Genomic DNA, 22,897 nt, shown 5'->3' with positions numbered 1-22,897 from the left:
ACAGCGCTATCTCTATAAAATTCGGAATATCTACAGCGCCATCTGTATGAACATGGAAATCTGTACAACGCCATCTATACGAACATGGACATATCTACACCGCCATCTGTATTAAGATGGAAATATCTACACCGCTATCTGTATAAACATGGAAATATCTGCCCAACTATCTGTATAAACATGGAAATATCCGCACCACTATCTGTATAAACATGGAAATATCTACACCACTATGTGTATGAACATCGAAATATCTACACAGCTATCTGTATGAACATGCTAATATCTACACACCTATCTGTATATCAATGGAAATATCTACACTGCTATCTCTATAAACATGGAAATATCTACACCGCTATCTGCATAAACATGGAAATATCCACACCGCTATCTGTGTAAACATGGAAATGTCCACACCGCTATCTGTGTAAACATGGAAATATCTACACCGCCATCTGTGTAAACATGAATATATCTACACTGCCATCTCTGTAAACATGGAAATAACTACACCGCCATCTGTATGAACATGGAAATATCTACACCGCCATCTCTATAAACGTGGAAATATCTACACCGCTATCTGTTTGAATTTGGAAATATCTACAGTGCTATCTGTATAAAATTCGAATTATCTACACCACTATCTCTATAAACATGGAAATATCTTCACTGCTATCTGTATAAACATGGAAATATCTACAACGCCATCTGTATGAACATGGAAATATCTACACCGCGATCCGTACGAACATGGAAATATCTACACTGCCATCTGTATGAACATGTAAATATCTACAACGCCATCTGTATGAACATGGAAATATCTACACTGCTAACCGTATGAACATGGAAATATCTACACCGCTATCTGTATGAACATGGAAATATCTACACCGATATCTGTATGAACATGGAAATATCTACACCGCTATCTGTATGAACATGGAAATATCTACACCGCTATCTGTATGAACATGCATATATCTACACCGCTATCTGTATGAACATGCAAATATCTACACAGCTATCTGTATATCAATGGAAATATCTACACTGCTATCTCTATAAACATGGAAATAACTACACTGCTATCTGTATAAACATGGAAATATCTACTCCGCCATCTCTATGAATATGGAAATATCTACACCGCCATTTGTATGAACATGGAAAAATCTACACCGCCATCTCTATGAACATGGAAATATCTACACTGCCATTTGTATGAACATGGAAATATCTACACCGCCATCTGCAAGAACATGGAAATGTCATCACCGACATCTGTATGAACATGGATATATCTACACCGGCATCTGGATGAACATGGAAATATCTACAAAGCTATCTGCTTGAACATGGAAATATCTACACAGCTATCTGCATATACATGGAAATATGTACACAGATATCTCTCTAAATATGGAAATAACTACAGCGCTATCTGTATAAAGTTCGAAATACCTACACGGCCATCTGTATGAACATGGAAATATCTACACCGCCATCTGTACGAACATGGACATATCTACACCGTCATCTCTATTAAGATGGAAGTATCTACACCGCTATCTCTATAAACATGGAAATATCTGCACCACTATCTGTATAAACCTGGAAATAACCGCACCGCTATCTGTATAAACATGGAAATATCTACACCACTATCTGCAAAAACATGGAAATATCCACACCGCTATTGGTGTAAACATGGAAATGTCTACACCGCTATCTGTGTAAACATGGAAATATCTACACCGCCATCTGTGTAAACATGAAAATATCTACACTGCCATCTCTATAAACCTGGAAATATCTACACTGCCATCTGTATGAACATGGAAATATCTACACCGATATCTCTATAAACGTGGAAATATCTCCGCCGCTATCTGTATGAATTTGGAAATATCTACAATGCTATCTGTATAAACTTGGAAATATCTACACCACTATCTCTATAAACATGGAAATATCTACACAACTATCTGTATAAACATGGAAATATCTACACCGCTATCTGTATACACATGGAAATATCTTCACCGCTATCTGTGTAAACATGGAAATATCTACAACGCTGAATCTATAAACTTGGATATAACTACACCACTGTCTCTATAAACATGGAAATATCTAGACTGCCATCTCTATAAACATGGAAATACCTACACCACCATCTGTATAAACATGGAAATATCTATACCGCTATCTGCATAAACATGGATATATCTACACCACCATCTCTATGAACAAGGAAATATCAACACCGCCATCTGTACGATCATGGAAATATCTACACCGCCATCTGTATGAACATGTAAATACACCACAATCTGTATGAACATGGAAATATCTACACCGCTAAATTTATGAACATTTAAATATCTACACCAATATCTGTATGAACATGGAAATATCTACACCATTATCTGTATGAACATGGAAATATATACACCGCTATCTGTATCAACATGGAAATATCTACACCACTATCTGTACGAACATGGAAATACCTTCACCGCTATCTGAATGAACATGCAAATATCTACACAGCAATCTGTATAACAATGGAAATATCTACACTGTTATCTCTATAAACATGGAAATATCTACGCTGCAATCTGAATAAACATGGAAATATCTACACCGCCACCTGTATGAACATGGAAATATCTACACCGCCATCCGTACGAACATGGAAATATCTACACCGCCATCTGTATGAACATGCAAATATCTACACAGCTATCTGTATATCAATGGAAATATCTACACTGCTATCTCTATAAACATGGAAATAACTACACTGCTATCTGTAATAACATCGAAAAATCTACACCGCCATCTCTATGAACATGGAAATATCTTCACTGCCATTTGTATGAACATGGAAATATCTACACCGCCATCTGTAAGAACATGGAAATGTCTTCACCGACATCTGTATGAACATGGATATATCTACACCGGCATCTGGATGAACATGGAAATATCTACTAAGCTATCTGCATGAACATGGAAATATCTACACCGCTATCTGTATAAACATGGAAATATCTACACCGCTATCTGCATAAACATGGAAATATCCACACCGCTATCTGTGTAAACATGGAAATGTCCACACCGCTATCTGTGTAAACATGGAAATATCTACACCGCCATCTGTGTAAACCTGAATATATCTACACCACCATCTCTATAAACATGGAAATATCTAGACCGCCATCTCTATAAACATGGAAATATCTACTCCACCATCTGCATAAACATGGAAATATCTATACCGCTATCTGCATAAACATGGAAATATCTACACCTCCATCTCTATGAACACGGAAATATCTACACCGCCATCTGTACGAACATGGAAATATCTACACCGCCATCTGTATGAACATGTAAATATCTACACGGCCATCTGTATGAACATGGAAATATCTACACCGCTAACTGTATGAACATGGAAATACCTACACCGATATCTGTATGAACAAGGAAATATCTACACCGTTATCTGTATGAACATGGAAATATCTACACCGCTATCTGTATGAACATGGAAATATCTACACCGCTATCTGTATGAACTTGCAAATATCTACACAGCTGTCTGTATATCAAGGGAAATATCTACACTGCTATCTCTATAAACATGGAAATAACTACACTGCTATCTGTATAAACATGGAAATTCCTACACCGCCACCTGTATGAACATGGAAATATCTACACTACCATCCATACGAACATGGAAATACCTACACCGCCATCTGTATGAACATGTAAATATCTACACCGCCATCTGTATGAACATGGAAATATCTACACCTCTATCTGTACGAACATGGAAATATCTATACCGATATCTGAATGAACATGCAAATATCTACACAGCTATCTGTATATCAACGGAAATATCTACACTGCTCTCTCTATAAACATGGAAATAACTACACTGCTATCTGTATAAACATGGAAATACATAGACCGCCACCTGTATGAACATGGACATATCTACACTGCCATCCGTACGAACATGGAAATATCTACACCGCAATCTGAATGAACATGTAAATATCTACACCGCCATCTGTATGAACATGGAAATATCTACACCGCTAACCGTATGAATGTGGAAATATCTACACCGCTATCTGTATGAACATGGAAATATCTACACCGATATCTGTATGAACATGGAAATATCTACACCGCCATCTGTAAGAACAGGGAAATGTCTTCACCGACATCTGTATGAACATGGAAATATATACACCGCCATCTGTACTTACATGGAAATATCTACACTGCCATCTGTATGAACATGTAAATATCTACACCGCCATCTGTATGAACATAGAAATATCTACAACGCTAACTGTATGAACATGGAAATATCTACACTGGTATCTGTATGAACATGGAAATATCTACACCGTTATCTGTATGAACATGGAAATATCTACACCACTATCTGTATGAACATGGAAATATCTACACCGCTATCTGTATGAACATGGAAATATCTACACAGCTATCTGTATATCAATGGAAATATCTACATTGCTATCTCTATAAACATGTAAATAACTACACCGCTATCTGTATAAACATGGAAATATCTACACCGCCACCTGTACGAACATGGAAATATCTACACTGCCATCCGTACGAACATTTAAATATCTACACCGCCATCTGTATGAACATGTAAATATCTACACAGCTATCTGTATATCAATGGAAATATCTACACTGCTATCTCTATAAACATGGAAATAACTACACTGCAATCAGTATGAACACGGAAATATCTACACCGCCACCTGTATGAACATGGAAATATCTACACTGCCATCCCTACGAACATGGAAATATCTACACCGCCATCTGTATGAACATGTAAATATCTACACCGCCATCAGTATGAACATGGAAATATCTACACCGCTATCTGTATGAACATGGAAATATCTACACCGCTCTCTGTAAAACATGGAAATATCTACACAGCTATCTGTATGAACATGGAAATATCTACACCGCTATCTGTATCAACATGGAAATATCTACACCGCTATCTGTATGAACATGCATATATCTACACAGCTATCTGTATATCAATGGAAATATCTACACCGCTATCTCTATAATCATGGAAATACCTACATTTCTCTCTGTATAAACATGGAAATATCTACACCGCCATCTCAATGAACAAGGAAATATCTACACCGACATTTGTATGAACACGGAAATATCTACACCGCCATCTGTATGAACATGGAAATATCTACACCGCCATTTGTATGAACAGGAAATATCTACACTGCCATCTGTATGAACATGGAAATATCTTCACCGCCATCTGTATGAACGTGGATATATCTACACCGGCATCTGGATGAACATGGAAATATCTACACCGCTATCTGCATGAACATGGAAATATCTACACAGCTATCTGCATATACATTGAAATATCTACAGAGATTTCTCTATAAATATGGAAATAACTACAGCGCTATCTCTATAAACTTGGAAATATCTACACCGCCATCTGTATGAACATGGAAATACCTACACCGCCATCTGTACATACATGGACACATCTACAAAGCCATCTGTATTAAGATGGAAATATCTACACAGCTATCTTTATAAACATGGAACTATCTGCCCAACTATCTGTATAGACATGGAAATATCCGCACTGCTATCTGTATAAACATGGAAATATCTGCCCAACTATCTGTATAAACATGGAAATATCCACACCGCTATCTGTATAAACATGGGAATATCTACACCGCTATCTGCATAAACATGGAAATATCCACACTGCTATCTGTGTAAACATTGAAATGTCTACACCGCTATCTGTGTAAACATGGAAATATCTACACCGCAATCTGTGTAAACATGAAAATATCTACACCACCATCTCTATTAGCATGGAAATATCTACACCGCCATCTGTATGAACATGGAAATATCTACACCGCCATCTCTATAAACGTGGAAATATCTACACTGCTATCTGTATGAACTTGGAAATATCTACACTGCTATCTGTATAAAATTGAAATTATCTACACCACTATCTCTATAAACATGGAAATATCTACACTGCTATCTGTATAAACATGGAAATATCTACACCGCTATCTGTATAAACATGGAAATATCTTCACCGCTATCAGTATAAACATGGAAATACCTACAACGCTGTCTCTATAAACGTGGAAATAACTACACCACTATCTCTATAAACATGGAAATATCTAGACCGCCATCTCTATAAACATGGAAATATCTACACCACCATCTGTATAAACATGGAAATACCTATACCGCTATCTGCATAAACATGGAAATATCTACACCGCCATCTCTATGAACATGTAAATATCTACACCGCCATTTGTATGAACATGGAAATACCTACACCGCCATCTCTATGAACATGTAGATATCTACACCGCCATCTGTATGAACATGGAAATATCTACACCGCTAACTGTATGACCATGGAAATATCTACACCGCTATCTGTATGAACATGGAAATATCTACACCGTTATCTGAATGAACATGGAAATATCTACACCGCTATCTGTATGAACATGGAAATATCTACAGAGCTATCTGTATGTAGATGGAAATATCTACACCGTTATCTGTATGAACTTGGAAATATCTACACCGCTATCTGTATGAACATGGAAATAACTACACCGCTATCTGTATGAACATGGAAATATCTACACCGCTATCTGTATGAACATGCAAATATCTTCAGAGCTATCTGTATATCAATGGAAATATCTACACTGCTATCTCTATAAACATGGAAATAACTAAACTGCTATCTGTATAAACATGGAAATATCTACACCGCGATCTCTATGAACATGGAAATATCTACACCGCCATTTGTATGAACATGGAAATATCTATACGACCATCTCTATGAACATGGAAATATCTACACCGCCATTTGTATGAACATGGAAATATCTACAGAGCTATCTGCATATACATGGAAATATCTACGCAGATTTCTCTATAAATATTGCAATAACTACAGCGCTATCTCTATAAAATTCGGAATATCTACAGCGCCATCTGTATGAACATGGAAATCTGTACAACGCCATCTATACGAACATGGACATATCTACACCGCCATCTGTATTAAGATGGAAATATCTACACCGCTATCTGTATAAACATGGAAATATCTGCCCAACTATCTGTATAAACATGGAAATATCCGCACCACTATCTGTATAAACATGGAAATATCTACACCACTATGTGTATGAACATCGAAATATCTACACAGCTATCTGTATGAACATGCTAATATCTACACACCTATCTGTATATCAATGGAAATATCTACACTGCTATCTCTATAAACATGGAAATATCTACACCGCTATCTGCATAAACATGGAAATATCCACACCGCTATCTGTGTAAACATGGAAATGTCCACACCGCTATCTGTGTAAACATGGAAATATCTACACCGCCATCTGTGTAAACATGAATATATCTACACTGCCATCTCTGTAAACATGGAAATAACTACACCGCCATCTGTATGAACATGGAAATATCTACACCGCCATCTCTATAAACGTGGAAATATCTACACCGCTATCTGTTTGAATTTGGAAATATCTACAGTGCTATCTGTATAAAATTCGAATTATCTACACCACTATCTCTATAAACATGGAAATATCTTCACTGCTATCTGTATAAACATGGAAATATCTACAACGCCATCTGTATGAACATGGAAATATCTACACCGCGATCCGTACGAACATGGAAATATCTACACTGCCATCTGTATGAACATGTAAATATCTACAACGCCATCTGTATGAACATGGAAATATCTACACTGCTAACCGTATGAACATGGAAATATCTACACCGCTATCTGTATGAACATGGAAATATCTACACCGATATCTGTATGAACATGGAAATATCTACACCGCTATCTGTATGAACATGGAAATATCTACACCGCTATCTGTATGAACATGCATATATCTACACCGCTATCTGTATGAACATGCAAATATCTACACAGCTATCTGTATATCAATGGAAATATCTACACTGCTATCTCTATAAACATGGAAATAACTACACTGCTATCTGTATAAACATGGAAATATCTACTCCGCCATCTCTATGAATATGGAAATATCTACACCGCCATTTGTATGAACATGGAAAAATCTACACCGCCATCTCTATGAACATGGAAATATCTACACTGCCATTTGTATGAACATGGAAATATCTACACCGCCATCTGCAAGAACATGGAAATGTCATCACCGACATCTGTATGAACATGGATATATCTACACCGGCATCTGGATGAACATGGAAATATCTACAAAGCTATCTGCTTGAACATGGAAATATCTACACAGCTATCTGCATATACATGGAAATATGTACACAGATATCTCTCTAAATATGGAAATAACTACAGCGCTATCTGTATAAAGTTCGAAATACCTACACGGCCATCTGTATGAACATGGAAATATCTACACCGCCATCTGTACGAACATGGACATATCTACACCGTCATCTCTATTAAGATGGAAGTATCTACACCGCTATCTCTATAAACATGGAAATATCTGCACCACTATCTGTATAAACCTGGAAATAACCGCACCGCTATCTGTATAAACATGGAAATATCTACACCACTATCTGCAAAAACATGGAAATATCCACACCGCTATTGGTGTAAACATGGAAATGTCTACACCGCTATCTGTGTAAACATGGAAATATCTACACCGCCATCTGTGTAAACATGAAAATATCTACACTGCCATCTCTATAAACCTGGAAATATCTACACTGCCATCTGTATGAACATGGAAATATCTACACCGATATCTCTATAAACGTGGAAATATCTCCGCCGCTATCTGTATGAATTTGGAAATATCTACAATGCTATCTGTATAAACTTGGAAATATCTACACCACTATCTCTATAAACATGGAAATATCTACACAACTATCTGTATAAACATGGAAATATCTACACCGCTATCTGTATACACATGGAAATATCTTCACCGCTATCTGTGTAAACATGGAAATATCTACAACGCTGAATCTATAAACTTGGATATAACTACACCACTGTCTCTATAAACATGGAAATATCTAGACTGCCATCTCTATAAACATGGAAATACCTACACCACCATCTGTATAAACATGGAAATATCTATACCGCTATCTGCATAAACATGGATATATCTACACCACCATCTCTATGAACAAGGAAATATCAACACCGCCATCTGTACGATCATGGAAATATCTACACCGCCATCTGTATGAACATGTAAATACACCACAATCTGTATGAACATGGAAATATCTACACCGCTAAATTTATGAACATTTAAATATCTACACCAATATCTGTATGAACATGGAAATATCTACACCATTATCTGTATGAACATGGAAATATATACACCGCTATCTGTATCAACATGGAAATATCTACACCACTATCTGTACGAACATGGAAATACCTTCACCGCTATCTGAATGAACATGCAAATATCTACACAGCAATCTGTATAACAATGGAAATATCTACACTGTTATCTCTATAAACATGGAAATATCTACGCTGCAATCTGAATAAACATGGAAATATCTACACCGCCACCTGTATGAACATGGAAATATCTACACCGCCATCCGTACGAACATGGAAATATCTACACCGCCATCTGTATGAACATGCAAATATCTACACAGCTATCTGTATATCAATGGAAATATCTACACTGCTATCTCTATAAACATGGAAATAACTACACTGCTATCTGTAATAACATCGAAAAATCTACACCGCCATCTCTATGAACATGGAAATATCTTCACTGCCATTTGTATGAACATGGAAATATCTACACCGCCATCTGTAAGAACATGGAAATGTCTTCACCGACATCTGTATGAACATGGATATATCTACACCGGCATCTGGATGAACATGGAAATATCTACTAAGCTATCTGCATGAACATGGAAATATCTACACCGCTATCTGTATAAACATGGAAATATCTACACCGCTATCTGCATAAACATGGAAATATCCACACCGCTATCTGTGTAAACATGGAAATGTCCACACCGCTATCTGTGTAAACATGGAAATATCTACACCGCCATCTGTGTAAACCTGAATATATCTACACCACCATCTCTATAAACATGGAAATATCTAGACCGCCATCTCTATAAACATGGAAATATCTACTCCACCATCTGCATAAACATGGAAATATCTATACCGCTATCTGCATAAACATGGAAATATCTACACCTCCATCTCTATGAACACGGAAATATCTACACCGCCATCTGTACGAACATGGAAATATCTACACCGCCATCTGTATGAACATGTAAATATCTACACGGCCATCTGTATGAACATGGAAATATCTACACCGCTAACTGTATGAACATGGAAATACCTACACCGATATCTGTATGAACAAGGAAATATCTACACCGTTATCTGTATGAACATGGAAATATCTACACCGCTATCTGTATGAACATGGAAATATCTACACCGCTATCTGTATGAACTTGCAAATATCTACACAGCTGTCTGTATATCAAGGGAAATATCTACACTGCTATCTCTATAAACATGGAAATAACTACACTGCTATCTGTATAAACATGGAAATTCCTACACCGCCACCTGTATGAACATGGAAATATCTACACTACCATCCATACGAACATGGAAATACCTACACCGCCATCTGTATGAACATGTAAATATCTACACCGCCATCTGTATGAACATGGAAATATCTACACCTCTATCTGTACGAACATGGAAATATCTATACCGATATCTGAATGAACATGCAAATATCTACACAGCTATCTGTATATCAACGGAAATATCTACACTGCTCTCTCTATAAACATGGAAATAACTACACTGCTATCTGTATAAACATGGAAATACATAGACCGCCACCTGTATGAACATGGACATATCTACACTGCCATCCGTACGAACATGGAAATATCTACACCGCAATCTGAATGAACATGTAAATATCTACACCGCCATCTGTATGAACATGGAAATATCTACACCGCTAACCGTATGAATGTGGAAATATCTACACCGCTATCTGTATGAACATGGAAATATCTACACCGATATCTGTATGAACATGGAAATATCTACACCGCCATCTGTAAGAACAGGGAAATGTCTTCACCGACATCTGTATGAACATGGAAATATATACACCGCCATCTGTACTTACATGGAAATATCTACACTGCCATCTGTATGAACATAGAAATATCTACAACGCTAACTGTATGAACATGGAAATATCTACACTGGTATCTGTATGAACATGGAAATATCTACACCGTTATCTGTATGAACATGGAAATATCTACACCACTATCTGTATGAACATGGAAATATCTACACCGCTATCTGTATGAACATGGAAATATCTACACAGCTATCTGTATATCAATGGAAATATCTACATTGCTATCTCTATAAACATGTAAATAACTACACCGCTATCTGTATAAACATGGAAATATCTACACCGCCACCTGTACGAACATGGAAATATCTACACTGCCATCCGTACGAACATTTAAATATCTACACCGCCATCTGTATGAACATGTAAATATCTACACAGCTATCTGTATATCAATGGAAATATCTACACTGCTATCTCTATAAACATGGAAATAACTACACTGCAATCAGTATGAACACGGAAATATCTACACCGCCACCTGTATGAACATGGAAATATCTACACTGCCATCCCTACGAACATGGAAATATCTACACCGCCATCTGTATGAACATGTAAATATCTACACCGCCATCAGTATGAACATGGAAATATCTACACCGCTATCTGTATGAACATGGAAATATCTACACCGCTCTCTGTAAAACATGGAAATATCTACACAGCTATCTGTATGAACATGGAAATATCTACACCGCTATCTGTATCAACATGGAAATATCTACACCGCTATCTGTATGAACATGCATATATCTACACAGCTATCTGTATATCAATGGAAATATCTACACCGCTATCTCTATAATCATGGAAATACCTACATTTCTCTCTGTATAAACATGGAAATATCTACACCGCCATCTCAATGAACAAGGAAATATCTACACCGACATTTGTATGAACACGGAAATATCTACACCGCCATCTGTATGAACATGGAAATATCTACACCGCCATTTGTATGAACAGGAAATATCTACACTGCCATCTGTATGAACATGGAAATATCTTCACCGCCATCTGTATGAACGTGGATATATCTACACCGGCATCTGGATGAACATGGAAATATCTACACCGCTATCTGCATGAACATGGAAATATCTACACAGCTATCTGCATATACATTGAAATATCTACAGAGATTTCTCTATAAATATGGAAATAACTACAGCGCTATCTCTATAAACTTGGAAATATCTACACCGCCATCTGTATGAACATGGAAATACCTACACCGCCATCTGTACATACATGGACACATCTACAAAGCCATCTGTATTAAGATGGAAATATCTACACAGCTATCTTTATAAACATGGAACTATCTGCCCAACTATCTGTATAGACATGGAAATATCCGCACTGCTATCTGTATAAACATGGAAATATCTGCCCAACTATCTGTATAAACATGGAAATATCCACACCGCTATCTGTATAAACATGGGAATATCTACACCGCTATCTGCATAAACATGGAAATATCCACACTGCTATCTGTGTAAACATTGAAATGTCTACACCGCTATCTGTGTAAACATGGAAATATCTACACCGCAATCTGTGTAAACATGAAAATATCTACACCACCATCTCTATTAGCATGGAAATATCTACACCGCCATCTGTATGAACATGGAAATATCTACACCGCCATCTCTATAAACGTGGAAATATCTACACTGCTATCTGTATGAACTTGGAAATATCTACACTGCTATCTGTATAAAATTGAAATTATCTACACCACTATCTCTATAAACATGGAAATATCTACACTGCTATCTGTATAAACATGGAAATATCTACACCGCTATCTGTATAAACATGGAAATATCTTCACCGCTATCAGTATAAACATGGAAATACCTACAACGCTGTCTCTATAAACGTGGAAATAACTACACCACTATCTCTATAAACATGGAAATATCTAGACCGCCATCTCTATAAACATGGAAATATCTACACCACCATCTGTATAAACATGGAAATACCTATACCGCTATCTGCATAAACATGGAAATATCTACACCGCCATCTCTATGAACATGTAAATATCTACACCGCCATTTGTATGAACATGGAAATACCTACACCGCCATCTCTATGAACATGTAGATATCTACACCGCCATCTGTATGAACATGGAAATATCTACACCGCTAACTGTATGACCATGGAAATATCTACACCGCTATCTGTATGAACATGGAAATATCTACACCGTTATCTGAATGAACATGGAAATATCTACACCGCTATCTGTATGAACATGGAAATATCTACACCACTATCTGTACGAAGATGGAAATATCTTCACCGCTATCTCTATTAACATGCAAATATCTACACAACTATGTGTATATCAATGGAAATATCTACACTGCTATCTCTATAAACATGGAAATAACTACACTGCTATCTGTATAAACATGGAAATATCTACACCGCCATCTCTATGAACATGGAAATATCTACACCGCCATTTGTATGAACATGGAAATATCTACACCGCCATCTCTATAAACATGGAAATATCTACACCGCCATTTGTATGAACATGGAAATATCTAAACCACCATCAGTATGAACATGTAAATACCTACACCGCCATCTCTTTAAACGTGGAAATATCTACATCGCTCTCTGTATGAACTTGGAAATATCTACACTGCTCTCAGTATAAAATTGAAATTATCTACACCACTATCTCTTTATACATGGAAATATCTACACTGTTATCTGTATAAAAATGGAAATATCTACACCGCTATTTGTATAAACATGGAAATATCTTCACCGCTATCTGTATAAACATGGAAATATCTACAACGCTGTCTCTATAAACTTGGAAATAACTACACCACTATCTCTATAAACATGGAAATAACTAGACTGCCATCTCTATAAACATGGAAATACCTACAACACCATCTGTATAAACATGGAAATATCTATACCGCTATCTGCATAAACATGGAAATATCTACACCGCCATCTCTATGAACATGGAAATATCTACACCGCCATCTGTACGAACATGTAAACATCTACACCGCCATATTTATGAACATGGAAATATCTACAACGCTAACTGTATGAACATGGAAATATCTACACGGCTATCTGTATGAACATGGAAATATCTACACCGCTAACTGTATCAACATGGAAATATCTACACCGCTATCTGTATGAACATGGAAATATCTAAACCGCTATCTGTATGAACATGGAAATATGTACACCGCTAACTGTATCAACATGGAAATATCTACACCGCTATCTGTATGAACATGGAAATATCTAAACCGCTATCTGTATGAACATGGAAATATGTACACCGCTAACTGTATCAACATGGAAATATCTACACCGCTATCTGTATGAACATGGAAATAGCTACACCGCCATTTTTATGAACATGGAAATATCTACACCGCCATCTGTATGAACATGGAAATATCTTCACCGCCATCTGTATTAACATGGATATATATACACCGGTATCTGGATGAACATGGAAATATCTACACCGCTATCTGCATGAACATGGAAATATCTACACAGCTATCTGAATATACATGGAAATATCTACACAGATTTCTCTATAAATATGGAAATAACTACAGCGCAATCTCTATAAACTTTGAAATATCTACACCACCATCTGTATGAACATGGAAATACCTACACTGCCATCTGTACAAACATGGACATATCTACACCGCCATCTGTATTAAGATGGAAATATCTACACCGCTATCTGTATAAACATGGAAATATCCGCACCGCTATCTGTATAAACATGGAAATATCTACATTGCTATCTGCATAAACATGGAAATATCCACACCGCTATCTGTGTAAACATGGAAATGTCTACACCGCTATCTGTGTAAACATGGAAATATCTACACCGCCATCTGTGTAAACATGAAAATATCTACACCGCCATCCCCATAAACATGGAAATATCTACACCACCATCTGTATAAACATGGAAATATCTATACAGCTGTCTGCATAAACATGGAAATATCTACACCGCCATCTCCATGAACATGGACATATCTACACCGCCATCTGTACAAACATGGAAATATCTACACCGCCATCTGTATGAACATGTAAATATCTACACCGCCATCTGTATGACCATGGAAATATCTACACGGCTAACTGAATGAACATGGAAATATCTACACCGCTATCTGAACATGGAAATATCTACAACGTTATCTGTATGAACATGGAAATATCTACACCGCTATCTGTATGAACATGGAAATATCTACACCGCTATCTGTACGAACATGGAAATATCTACACCGCTATCTGTATGAACATGCAAATATCTACACTGCTATCTGTATATCAATGGAAATATCTACATTGATATCTCTATAAACATGGAAATATCTACACTGCTATCTGTATAAACATGGAAATATCTACACCGCCACCTGTACGAACACGGAAATATCTACACTGCCATCCGTACGAACATGGAAATATCTACACCGCCATCTGTATGAACATGGAAATATCTACACCGCCATCTGTATGAACATGGAAATATCTACACCGCTAACTGTGTGAACATGGAAATATCTACACCGCTATCTGTGTGAACATGGAAATATCTACACCGCTATCTGTATGAACATGGAAATATCTACACCGCTATCTGTATGAACATGAAAATATCTACACCACTATGTGTATATCAATGGAAATATCTACAATGCTATCTCTATAAACATGGAAATAACTACTCTGCTATCTGTATAAACATGGAAATATCTACACTGCCATCTCTATGAAAATGGAAATATGTACACCGCCATTTGTATGAACACGGAAATATCTACACCGCCATCTCTATGAACATGGAAATATCTACACCGCCATTTGTATGAACATGGAAATATCTACACCACCATCTGTATGAACGTGGAAATATCTTCACCGCCATCTGTATGAACATGGATATATCTACACTGGCATTTAGATGAACATGGAAATATCTACACCGCTATCTGCATGAACATGGAAATATCTACACAGCTATCTGCATGTACATGGAAATATCTACACAGATTTCTCTATAAATATGGAAATAACTACAGCGCTATCTCTACACACTTCGAAATATCTACACCGCCATCTGTATGAACATGGAAATATCTACACCGCCATCTGTACAAACATGGACATATCTACAAAGCCATCTGTATAAAGATGGAAATACCTACACCGCTATCTGTATAAACATGGAAATATCTGCCCAACTATCTGTATAAACATGGAAATATCCGCACCGCTATCTGTATAAACGTGGAAATATCTACACCGCTATCTGCATAAACATGGAAATATCCACATCGCTATCTGTGTGAACATGGAAATGTCTACACCGCTATCTGTGTAAACATGGAAATATCTACACCGCCATCTGTGTAAACATGAAAATATCTACACCGCCATCTCTATAAACATGGAAATATCTACACTGCCATCTGAAAGAAGATGGAAATATCTACACCGCCATCTCTATAAACGTGGAAATATCTACACCGCTCTCTGTATGAATTTGGAAATATCTACAATGCTATCTGTATAAAATTGAAATTATCTACACCACTGTCTCTATAAACATGGAAATATCTACACTGTTATCTGTATAAACATGGAAATATCTACACCGCTATCTGTATAAACATGGAAATATCTTCACCGCTATCTGTATAAACATGGAAATATTTACAGCGCTGTCTCTATAAACTTGGAAATAACTACACCACCATCTCTTTAAACATGGAAATATCTGGACTGCCATCTCTATAAACATGGAAATATCTACACCACCATCTGTATAAACATGGAAATATCTATACCACTATCTGCATAAACTTGGAAATATCTACACTGCCATCTCTATGAACATGGAAATATCTACACCGCCATCTGTACGAACATGGAAATGTCTACACCGCCATCTGTATGAACAGGTAAATATCTACACCGCCATCTGTATGAACATGGAAATATCTACACCGCTAACTGTATGAACATGGAAATATCTACACCGTTATCTGTATGAATATTGAAATATCTCCACCGCTATCTGTATGAACATGGAAATATCTTCACCGCCATCTGTATGAACATGGATATATCTACACCGCTATCTGAATGAACATGCAAATATCTACACAGCTATCTGTATATCAATGGAAATATCTACACTGCTATCTCTATAAACAGGGAAACAACTACACTGCTATCTGTAAACTTGGAAATATCTACACCGCCACCTGTATGAACATGGAAATATCTACAATGCCATCCGTACGAACATGGAAATATCTACACCGCCATCTGTATGAACATGTAAATATCTACACCGCCATCTGTATGAACATGCAAATATCTACACAGCTATCTGTTTAAAATTGAAATTATCTACACCGCTATCTCTATAAACATGGAAATAACTACACTGCTATCTGTATAAACATGGAAATATCTGCACCGCCATCTCTATGAGCATGGAAATATCTACACCGCCACTTGTATGAACATGGATATATCTACACCGCCATCTCTATGAACATGGAAATATCTACACCACCATTTGTATGAACATGGAAATATCTACACCGCCATCTGTATGAACATGGAAATATCTTCACCGCCATCTGTATGAATATGGAAATATCTACACCGGCATCTGGATAAACATGGAAATATCTACACCGCTATCGGCATGAACATGGAAATATCTACACAGCTGTCTGCATATGCAAGGAAATATCTACACAGATTTCTCTATAAATATGGAAATAACTACAGCGCTATCTCTATAAACTTCGAAATATCTACACCGCCATCTGTATGAACATGGAAATATCTAACCCGCCATCTGTTCGAACATGGACATTTCTACACCGCCATCTGTATTAAGATGGAAATATCTACACCGCTATCTGTATAAACATGGAAATATCTGCACAACTATCTGTATAAACATGGAAATATCCGCACCGCTATCTGTATAAACATGGAAATATCTACACCGCTATCTGCATAAACATGGAAATATCCAAAACACTATCTGTGTAAACATGGAAATGTCCACACCGCTATCTGTGTAAACATGGAAATATCTACAGTGCCATCTGTGTAAACATGAAAATATCTACACCGCCATCTCAACATGGAAATATCTACACCGCCATCTGTATGAACATGGAAATATCTACACCGCCATCTCTATAAACGTGGAAATATCTACACTGCTATCTGTATGAACTTGGAAATATCTACATTGCTATCTGTATAAAATTGAAATTATCTACACCACTATCTCTATAAACATGGAAATATCTACACTGTTATCTGTATAAACATGAAAATATCTACACCGCTCTCTGTATAAACATGGAAATATCTTCACCGCTATCTGTATAAACGTGGAAATATCTACAACACTGTCTCTATAAACTTCGAAATAACTACACCACTATCTCTAGAAAAATGGAAATATCTAGACCTCCATCTCTATAAAAATGGAAATATCTACACCACCATCTGTATAAACATGGAAATATCTATACCGCTATCTGCATAAACTTGGAAATATCTACACTGCCATCTCTATGAACATGGAAATATCTACACCGCCATCTGTACGAACATGGATATATCTACACCGCCATCTGTATTAACATGTAAATATCTACTCCGCCATCTGTATGAACATGGAAATATCTACACCGCTAACTGTATGAACATGGAAATATCTGCACCGCTATCTGTATGAACATGGAAATATCTACACCGTTATCTGTATGAATATCAAAATATCTACACCGCCATCTGTATGAAGATGGAAATACCTACACCACTATCTGTACGAACATGGAAATATCTACACCGCTATCTGTATGAACATGCAAATATCTACACAGCTCTCTGTATATCAATGGAAATATCTACACAGCTATCTCTATAAACATGGAAATAACTAAACTGCTATCTGTATAAACATGGAAATATCTACACCGCCACCTGTATGAACATGTAAATATCTACACTGCCATCCGTACGAACATGGAAATATCTACCCCGCAATCTTTATGAACATGGAAATATCTACACCGCCATCTATATGAACATGGAAATATCTACACTGCTAACTGTATGAACATGGAAATATCTACACCGCTATCTGTATGAACATGGAAATATCTACACCGGTATCTGTATGAACATGGAAATATCTACACCGCCCTCTGAACATGGAAACATCTACACTGCTATCTGTATGAACATGCAAATTTCTACACAGCTATCTGTATATCAATGGAAATATCTAAACTGCTCTCTCTATAAACATGGAAATATCTACACTGCTATCTGTATAAACATGGAAATATCTACACCGCCATCTCCATGAACATGGAAATATTTACAACGCCATTTGTATGAACATGGAAATATCTACACCGCCATCTCTATGAACATGGAAATAACTACTCCGCCATTTGTATGAACATGGAAATATCTACACCGCCATCTCTATGAACATGGTAATATCTTCACCGCCATCTGTATGGGCATGGATATATCTACACCGGCATCTGGATGAACATGGAAATATCTACACCGGATTCTGCATGAACATGGAAATATCTACACAGCTATCTGCATATACATGGAAATATCTATACAGATTTCTCTATAAATATGGAAATAACTGCAGTGCTATCTCTATAAACTTCGAAATGTCTACACCACCATCTGTATGAACATGGAAATATCTACACCGCCATCTGTACGAACATGGAAATATCTACACCGCCATCTGTTCGAACATGGACATTTCTACACCGCCATCTGTATTAAGATGGAAATATCTTCACCGCTATCTGTATAAACATGGAAATATCTGCCCAACTGTCTGTATAAACATGGAAATATCCGCACCGCTATCTGTATAAACATGGAAATATCTACACCGCTATCTGCATAAACATGGAAATATCCACACCGCTATCTGTGTAAACATGGAAATGTCTACACCGCTATCTCTGTAAACATGGAAATATCTACACCGCCATCTGTGTAAACATGGAAATATCTACACCGCCATTTGTGTAAACATGGAAATATCTACACCGCCATCTCTATAAACATGGAAATATCTACACCACCGTCTGTATGAACATGGAAATATCTACACCGCCATCTCTAAAAACGTGGAAATATCTACACCGCTATCTGTATGAACTTGGAAATATCTACACTGCTCTCTGTATAAAATTGAAATTATCTACACCACTATCTCTATAAACATGGAAATATCTACACTGTTATCTGTATAAACATGAAAATATCTACACCGCTATCTGTATAAACATGGAAATATCTTCACCGCTATCTGTATAAACGTGGAAATATCTACAACGCTGTCTCTATAAACTTGGAAATAACTACACCACTATCTCTATAAACATGGAAATATCTAGACCGCCGTCTCTATAAACATGGAAATATCTACACCACCATCTGTATAAACATGGAAATATCTATACCGCTATCTGCATAAACATGGATATATCTACACTACCATCTCTATGAACATGGAAATATCGACACGGCCATCTGTACGAACATGGAAATATCTACACCGCCATCTGTATGAACATGTAAATATCTACACCACCATCTGTATGAACATGGAAATATCTACACCGCTAACTGTATGAACATGGAAATATCTACACCGCTATTTGTATGAACATGGAAATATCTACACCGCTATCTGTATGAAGATGGAAATATCTACACCGCTATCTGTATGAACATGCACATATCTACACAGCTATCTGTATATCAATGGAAATATCTACACTACTATCTCTATAAACATGGAAAGAACTACACTGCAATCTGTATAAACATGGAAATATCTACACCGCCACCTGTATGAACATGGAAATATCTACACTGCCATCCGTACGAACATGGAAATATCTACACCGCCATCTCTATGAACACGCAAATATCTACACCGCCATCTGTATGAACATGGAAATATCTACACCGCTAACTGTATGAACATGGAAATATCTACACCGCTATCTGTATGAACATGGAAATATCTACAGCGCTATCTGTATGAACATGGAAATATCTACACCGCTATCTGTATGAACATGGAAATATCTACACCGCTATCTGTATGAACATGGAAATATCTACACCACTATCTGTATGAACGTGCAAATATCTACACAGCTATCTGTATATCAATGGAAATATCTACACTGCTATCTCTATAAAAATGGAAATTACTACACTGCTATCTGTATAAATATGGAAATATCTACACCGCCATCTCTATGAACATGGAAATAACTACACCGCCATTTGTATGAACATGGAAATATCTACACCGCCATCTCTATGAACATGGAAATATCTACACCGCCATTTGTATGAACATGGAAATATCTACACCGCCATCTGTATGAACATGGAAATATCTACACTGCCATCTCTATAAACGTGGAAATATCTACATCGCTATCTGTGTGAACTTGGAAATATCTACACTGCTCTCGGTATAAAATTGAAATTATCTACACCACTATCTCTATAAACATGGAAATATCTACACTGCTATCTGTATAAACATGGAAATATCTACAACGCTATCTGTATAAACTTGGAAATATCTTCACCGCTATCTGTATAAACATGGAAATATCTAGACCGCCATCTCTATGAACATGGAAATATCTACACCACCATCTGTATAAACATGGAAATATCTATACCGCTATCTGCATAAACATGGAAATATCTACACCGCCATCTCTATGAACATGGAAATATCTACACCGCCATCTGTACGAACATGGAAATATCTACACCGCCATCTGTATGAACATGTAAATATCTACACCGCCATCTGTATGAACATGGAAATATCTACACCGCTAACTGTATGAACATGGAAATATCTACACCGCTATCTGTATGAACATGGAAATATCTACACCGCTATCTGTATGAACATGGAAATATCTACACCGCTAACTGTAAGAACATGGAAATATCTGCACCGCTATTGGTATGAACATGGAACTATCTACACGGCTATCTGCATGAACATGGAAATATCTACACAGCTATCTGTATAAAATTGAAATTATCTACACCACTATCTCTATAAACATGGAAATAACTACACTGCTATCTGTATAAACATGGAAATATCTACACCGCCATCACTATGAACATGGATATATCTACACCGCCATTTGTATGAACATGAAAATATCTTCACCGCCATCTCTATGAACATGGATATATCTACACCGGCATCTGGATGAACATGGACATATCTACACCGCTATCTGCATGAACATGGAAATATCTACAGAGCTGTC

Source organism: Gorilla gorilla, chromosome 18 (genome assembly GCF_029281585.2).
Source record: "Gorilla gorilla gorilla isolate KB3781 chromosome 18, NHGRI_mGorGor1-v2.1_pri, whole genome shotgun sequence".
NCBI classification, from domain to species: domain Eukaryota; kingdom Metazoa; phylum Chordata; class Mammalia; order Primates; family Hominidae; genus Gorilla; species Gorilla gorilla.
This window is presented reverse-complemented; position numbering follows the sequence as displayed.